Source organism: Thalassophryne amazonica, chromosome 15 (assembly GCF_902500255.1).
Source record: "Thalassophryne amazonica chromosome 15, fThaAma1.1, whole genome shotgun sequence".
Taxonomy (NCBI): domain Eukaryota; kingdom Metazoa; phylum Chordata; class Actinopteri; order Batrachoidiformes; family Batrachoididae; genus Thalassophryne; species Thalassophryne amazonica.
Window position 1 is genome coordinate 77,980,975 of NC_047117.1, and position 7,803 is coordinate 77,988,777.

Genomic DNA, 7,803 nt, shown 5'->3' on the forward strand with positions numbered 1-7,803 from the left:
TTATTTGTTTATTTATTAAGTGTTTCAAAAAAATAAATCATTTTGTGAAACAACTGTTTTATGTGCAGGACTGCCCATTTTTGTGCTCTTCCCTTTGTTTTTGGCTTGACACAGCGTGCACACAGAATTTTTTTTTTGGGGGGGGGGGGGGGGGCATAGTTTCACCTGGTTGCTCAGGGTTGCAACAGCAGATCCAGCACAAATCAGCATTATATTCACATAGCAGGTGTGGAGGAAATGCTCCCCCTCAAGAAATTTTTAAGTGCCATTTCCTGCATTTTGGTGCATATTTTACCACAAAAGACACCACAGTGAAAATAAACTTTATGAACTGTTTTATTATTATTATTATTATTATTAATTTTAACTTGTATTACACAATCTTGAATGTGATGCTGTGATGCTATGATGACAAGTAACAGACAACATCTGAAATGTCTTTGGCTAAAAAATGTGAACACCTTTGTTAGATCTTGCTAAATCATGGTCTGGTATAAATGTGTCTGAATGGAGGGTTCAGAAACAGCTTTCACCTGGGATTTATATATATATATATATATATTTGGTCTATGAAGGGGGGGCATGTGAACCCCCCGTGGATCTGTCTCTGCATAATACATGTAACAGAGCTGGGCGATCCATGTCAAAGGTCAGGATAAAAAGTAATATCTAAGGTCAGCAATGCAAATCTATAGCTGAGATGAAAGAGGAGGAAAGATTAAAGAAATAAGAAAATGTCATAAGAGATATAAACAGGACATTGGCGGAGGTATGCTGCTCTCTCTGAGTGCCCTTCCGGTTTAGACTTCTATGTATTTTACCTCTATGCAGTGACAAATTTAGCCCTTAACGCTTCAACAACAAATTAATTTAATCAACTTACTGTAGCACAAAAGTCCCGTTTTATAGCAGTCATGCACAGCAAGCAGACATGACCTTGCAATGATGTACTCCAGTGCCGAAGGCAGTTATGCAACCTTTGGTCATACTGTGCCTCCACATGTGGCTCAAGAATAAACTGGATGAAGGAAACAATTTCATTTGTCACAGCTGTTGATGGTGCAGACTTGTGTTGTCAATGCAAAACATGAGTGACAAAAGCCACATTCTGTGTTGTTGCTCTAGGAGTGAAATTGTTTTGTACTTCAAAACAACATTATAGTTAAAGCTACAATATGCATGAATGGAACAGCGTTCATAATCGTTTATACAAATGCAATAACAAATCTGTGTTTTCGTAAGCTTACAGTGAGCCCTTCATATCAACAGGGGAGCAGAATTTTGTAAGGTGACCAGAAGACTGAAGAAAGTAAGCGGAGGAGTCAGTGGTTGCTTCCCTACATGCTGTCTAAGTTCATAACCCCCATTTTTGTGAACTGGAGGATCATACATATTGATTATCACAACAGAAGGCAATGGAGCATGAATCCCCATCGGCAAAGAAGCAACAATGTAATGGGAAACAAAGTCAGGTCCAGCAACAGCATAATGCATTCTGCAACTTCACCACTAGATGACACTACATCCTACACACTGTGGCTTTAAAGTAGTCTAAAGCATGCATGCGTGCACTGTTTAAGTAACTTGCAGCACAGCTGTGCATTTATATGACAGCGCTAAATAGAAATATGAATGATCCCATGTTATCAGTTAGATCTTAGTTTGAATTGTTTGCCAAAATTTCATGTGTAGTCCCCTATTTTTAAAGGGGTCTAAAATAACTGGACATCTTTCTCCTGTGCTGTTTCACAGCCATGGTGTGTACTACTATTGCCTCAATATTTTCACAAATCAGCAGACTGGAATGCAAGAGCTGATGTCAAATGTGAATTCAAATTCAAGCAATTTTGACAGGGGAGAAAAAGAAAAACAGGCAATGTCATGAGAGCAAAAAATGGAAGTCAAAAGCAAACTGGAGCTGGAGCCAGTCTTGTGCTTTGATTTCCTGTGAGTGTTGCAAGAATTGTGTTTAAAAGTTCAGATTTCTGACTTGCAAATGTTAGTCAATAGTAACATGCAAAAAGGAAACTAAAAGTACAAGAGTTGTTCTTGATAAGGTTACATCCCTTCCACAGAGACCGACTATATCACACGACATCACTTTTTCTCAGAATCAGTGCTTACATGTTGTTATTGTTGTTGTTGTTGTTACTGAAACTGACTGGTGTTGCACTTCACTTTCTCCTGTGAGATCAAATGAATCAAGTTGATCAAATTATTTCTTCCAAGCAAATTCAATTTATCTTTAAAATGTAGCCACTAGGTGGCAGTGTAAGCAATGGAAACGTCCTTTGGTTTGGTAACTGCCATCTGCACTATTATTTACCACCCTATGAAAGTTTCACGTCGAATTAAATGTAAATAGAGTAAAATACCAACACAATGCATGATTTGATAATGTGATGCAGTGTTTCAAAACTGTATCAAACAAAGTCATCATTTTTGGTTTTGGCAAAGGTTTTAAAGTGTGGATGCCCTTTCAATGCTGTGCCAGCTATTCATCTCTACTGATCCTGTCCTGGGACCTGAGCTAAGCTGGAATGGATCAATGGATGCCCTGATTACAGCACGTGAGAAACTGAGAGAGGAATCGGAGTGTCTGGGTTTGCGATTGTCTTGGATCAAGACCTTCAATGACTTCCTGAGCCCAGTTTTATGTAGCAGTCCTAAGAGGGACAGACTGAAACTAAATCTTTGTACTCAAAATTTAGCCAAAGTCTAATCATGGAGGAATGCTATGGGGAAAGACTAGAAAAGTTAGACCGGTCTAACTCTAGTCCACCCATATGAGGTGGTTTAAGCCGGTCAAGATGGCAGTGATTGTTGTGCTTTAAGACATAGGAGAGATTTTCAGAGAGATGGATTTTCAAGCTCACCAGAACCCTGCAGAGATGTTCACTCGTTGAGCAATCTGAGCCCACATCTGACAAACAATAAAACAAACCAACAATTGATTTTATTCTATCAGTACTCACTAGGTAACCGGTCATGCATTTTATACGAAACTCTTCATCAACAAAGCCATCATCATGCCAACTCTACTGTCCAGATATGAGAACTGGACCACCTACCTCTGCCACCTGAAGATCCTTGAGCAATTCCACCAATGTTGTCTGAGGAGTCTCCTCTACAGAATATTACTGTACCAACATCAATGTCTTGGCTGAAGCCAAGCTACAGAGCACAGAGTGTGTCATCATCAAGAACCAGCTTCAGTGGGTTTGGATACAACAACAGCTGACTTCCCAGCTGAGCAAAGGAAAATGGTCCAGAGGAGGGCAGAAGAAACACTACAAGGACCCACTGAAGCGCAACCTCAAGAGCTGCTCCATCAACTGGAAGACCTAGGAAGAACACAACAAGCAAGGGACTGAGCCACCTGGTGAGCAATGATTCACACTGGAGTGGAAGTCTTCCACAAAAATGTGAACAGACAACACAGAGGAGAAGAGGAGAAAGAGGAAGGAGAAAGAGCAAGATCCTGACCGGCAGAAGCAACCACATGCAGCGTCTATAAGAAGCAGTGCACCTCAAGACTGGGCCTGTTCAGTCATCTTCATGTCCACCATCCTGTCCACAGGATCAAGGGACACTCTTCCTTGCCACCTAGGGAAAGCCATGACAGTGACGAGCAGAAAGATTTCATATCCACAGAATATGCTAACGAATGTGAAGACAAAACCACAGCATAGATCATGTGTTTCAGGGCTACTGGGCATGCGCAAAGGACAAGAAAATTCACACTATTCTCAAGGTCGGTCATCCGGGCATTTAACCTCAAGGGGAGGAGTTTCTTGGTGAAAACATCGCCAAACTCAATAAATTCATGTAATTTGGTCACTTTTCAAATGGGTCAGACTCATCAATAAAGTCTATTTAATGTACAACGATTCATTTTAGGTCAGCTTGGTGTATAAATCTCATTGTTCCAGATAGTTGTCAGCAGGCCATTAGAAGCAAGTTAGAGACAATACAAAACAAAACGGCTGATTTAAATAAAACAACATACAGCCCGAGCGTGTTATCACAGAGCGGCCAGTTATGGAAGTATGAATTCTTGCCTTCGGATTGGTCACTTTGCCAAAGTGACCTAGCTGCCGCCGACCTTGAGAATTTGCATGTTGAGTACTTCGTACAGGGCCATACTGAAATACGAAATGGACGAAATGGATGAAATGGAGCAAAACGGGGCAAAATGGGTACTGATAATCACGGAATAGGGGTAAAATGTAATGAAATGGAGCAGACTGAACCAGACTGATTCCAAATAATTACCTTTAATTGTTTAGCTTTTGTTTTTGTGAGATGCGCTCAGTGTAGTAGGGGCAGGTGCGCCATCTTGTGTTCAAGAGATGAAACTTCAGTCAATGGGTCAGTCTGCTCCATTTCGCTACATTTAACCCCGTTTCATTATCATCAGTCCCATTTCACTTAAAAAATAATTAAATAAAAGTAATTAATTGAATTATATTTAATCATATCTGGAGTCAGTCTGGGTCAGTCTGCTCCTTTTCGTTATTTTTCACCCCTGTTTCGTTATTATCAGTCCCTATTTCTCTAAGAAATAATTTTATAAAAGTAATTAATTGAATCATATTTAATCATGTTTGGAGTCAGTCTGGGTCACTCTGCTCCATTTCGTTACTTTTTACCCCATTTCGTGATTACTAGGCTCCATTTTGCCCCATTTTGCTCCATTTTGTATTTTAGTATAGCTGCTTCGTACACAACTTTAGTCGAGGACTTTCCTTACTCAAAAACTCTAGCTGAAAATCTTAAAAAGGCTCACCCAGAGCTCCCCCCTGCCTTTTTTAATAGTCTGATTTTAAATTTTAACCACTCATGTAGTGATTCTCAGATTATAACATAACTCAGGAGTTTTTAGTACTGCTTCATAAACCCTGTCGATAGATTCGTCCATGAGACTTGGGCCTGAGGTAGCGCACAAATAGGGCCCAGACCACCCACTGGCCCCAGAGTTTACTTGGATTCTGGTCTTGAATGGAATGCTATTCACTGGAATGTTATTCACACAACAGCAACAATATGCCACCATAACGAATTAATAAAGAGTTTGTTGCTATTGTTGTTTATTTTTACTTGGTATTGACGGGGAGGAATGTCGTGAGATTCCTCCGCGTGTTTATAGTCCCTGTGCGCATAAGTGAGGGGGCCGCGTTAATTAGCTGTTCTTTGGCCACAGGTGTGTGTGGTGACTCGTTAGTAGTGTACGAGTCAGTTGTCAAGTCAAAACGAATTCGTTCAAGAATAGGAGCAGAGACAAACAATACATTTTATAATTTTTTTTTTTTAAATTTATTATTCATTTTTTGCCTGTGTTCGAAACGTGATGCAGTGTTCTGTCAGGGTGTATCCAGGTAAAAACCGCGGACTGCAGTTTGTTTTTAAATAAGCTCCAAACTGGGCTTCTGGACGATGGTAAGTGACCGTCATTTTTAACACATATGGACACTATTTTATTCCATTAGGCGACGAGTGCAAACTGTTTTTTCGAAACGTAGCTGCTCCAGACTCCAATTTAAAATGTAGCTGTAAGGTTGGCGAGCTTATAGATCCCAGTACATGACTTCTAAACTCCAAGTTGACACCTGGTATTAATCAAGACTTCATTTGGGAAAATTCGGCGTACAAAATCATCACTAGACGACATGTTAATTTAAGTAAATCTGCTTCAAAGTGCGTTCATGTTGCTTGATCGGCGCCCTCAGAGACATGGCGTCACAGTGCTGGAAGGTGGACCAAAAACCACTTATAAAACTTTAAACGTTACTGCAATAATCGGTGTGTTACAGTATTTACTGTGTGACCAATCAAAAATTAGCGTCTACTTGCTAGTGGGAAATCTGCCTGCTTTTTGCACCATTGCAGACAAGGTGTCATTAAAGTAGCAGATTTTTGAACTGAGTTTGGAACAGTGTGTTGTCAGTGGAGTAGCAGGGTTTGTTTTGAATGAGAAATATGGTTATATGTGATTGTGAAGTTTTGGTTATTGCCTGTAAATTAAATACACCATTAAGGGTTCACTATAATTTTCAGTTACGTGCAGGGTAACAAAATATGGTTTAATTCTATGCAGCATAATGTAAAACTACAAGTGGAAAAGTCAAAGACCCTCATTTTTTTCAGCTCACTGTCACGTTTAAAGCCATGCAGTTGCTTGTACTATGTAATGTGCATGCACAGTTATAAGTGTTAAGGTCTCCAATACAAAATCCGTTAGCTGAGTAAATTTTTAGGCTTAATACAAAGTCCCAGTACCCTGTTATGATATTGACTTTTATGAACTGACTATTGATGTCCACTGTTGTTGTTTTTTTGTTTTTTTCCCCCTTTCCCTCTGGGTGTCCAATGCATCAGTGGGTAATGGACATTTTTGCTGCTGCAGCATTCTCAGTGTTGCATAACCGTTTGTCCTCTGCATCATTCTGCAGAGCTGCCCAGGATAAAATATACAGGCTCAGTCCTTCTACTTGACATAGTAAAATAATTTCTCTGTGTCATTACCACGTTATAGCTATTTCAACTCAGTCCTTTGACACACGCAGTTGATTACTGTTTTCAACTAGAGGAAAGGATTAAAAGTGCTCTTCATAATAAATTGTATACAACAAGGAAATGACAAGTTTAAGAATTCATTTGATCATCAAATATGCACAAGTTTGTTTCTGATACATGGTGCATGTGATGTAAGAAAGTGGACTTTGTAATATCAAGTGAAAAACTATTCCATAAAATAGGGGCACAATGTGTATAGGCTGTAAAGCCTACCTTCTTAACTCTAGGTACATAAATCAAGCCTGTATTTTGAGACTTCAGGGCATGGGGTGGGACATAAGGCTTAAGTAGTTCTGCAAGATAGGTGGGTGCACAAGTAATCAGGGGGTTGTAAGTCAACAACAAAACCTTTAAAATCTTAAAACCTTTTCAGCATTTAAAGAAACGGTGCAATATTTTTATTGGTGTTAAGATGGTGTATAATATAAAGTGCAAAATAACATTAAATTCTGCAGTCTAGACCATTTGTAAGAGCACTGTATATTTTTAATCTTTTTTGATCTGATTTGTACAACCAGTTAAGAACACTGTGATACCTTCCTCACTAAACTTGTCTGACTGCTGACAATCACTGCTGTGGTTAAATTCACAGTTCAGTTTATGTTCAAGGTTTGGGTTGGGTGAAAAGACTAAACATGCTCACAAAGGGAACAGTAATTCTGTTAATCTGGCATTTGTAATGATGTCTTTGCACCAACAAGTCTGAACAGAGAATAATCGACACCACCTCAGAAACATTCACACAAAAATTTGATACACACTCAGTGAACATGTACAGCCTCATCCGAGTTTACGATGCACACTTTATCAATGTGTGGCTGAATTAAACTTCAGGTAACTTGATAACCTCTGTCACCTGGTTGTAGTGCTCTACAATAAAACATGAGACCTCAACTTGTTGCATGCACTGTTGAAGAGATATTTCACAGTAGAAAATTTAAATTCATTTTGGTTGCCAGATCCAGCATTTAAAAGATATGTAGTTGACAGTGTAGGAAAATGCTTTAAAAAAATTCAAAATGTAATTTAGGATTGTGTCTAGGCTTTGGAAAAGAAAGACAAGTGAGTTAATCCCCTCTACTTTAACACAATAACTCAAAAACAAATACCATCTTGTAACTAACCAAATTAAAAGGGCATATAATGAGGACAAACTTTAAAATCTGGTGAATGCTGAAACACCGTATCAATCAAAAATGCAGCTTTGTTTTGCTTGTGTAATATTAA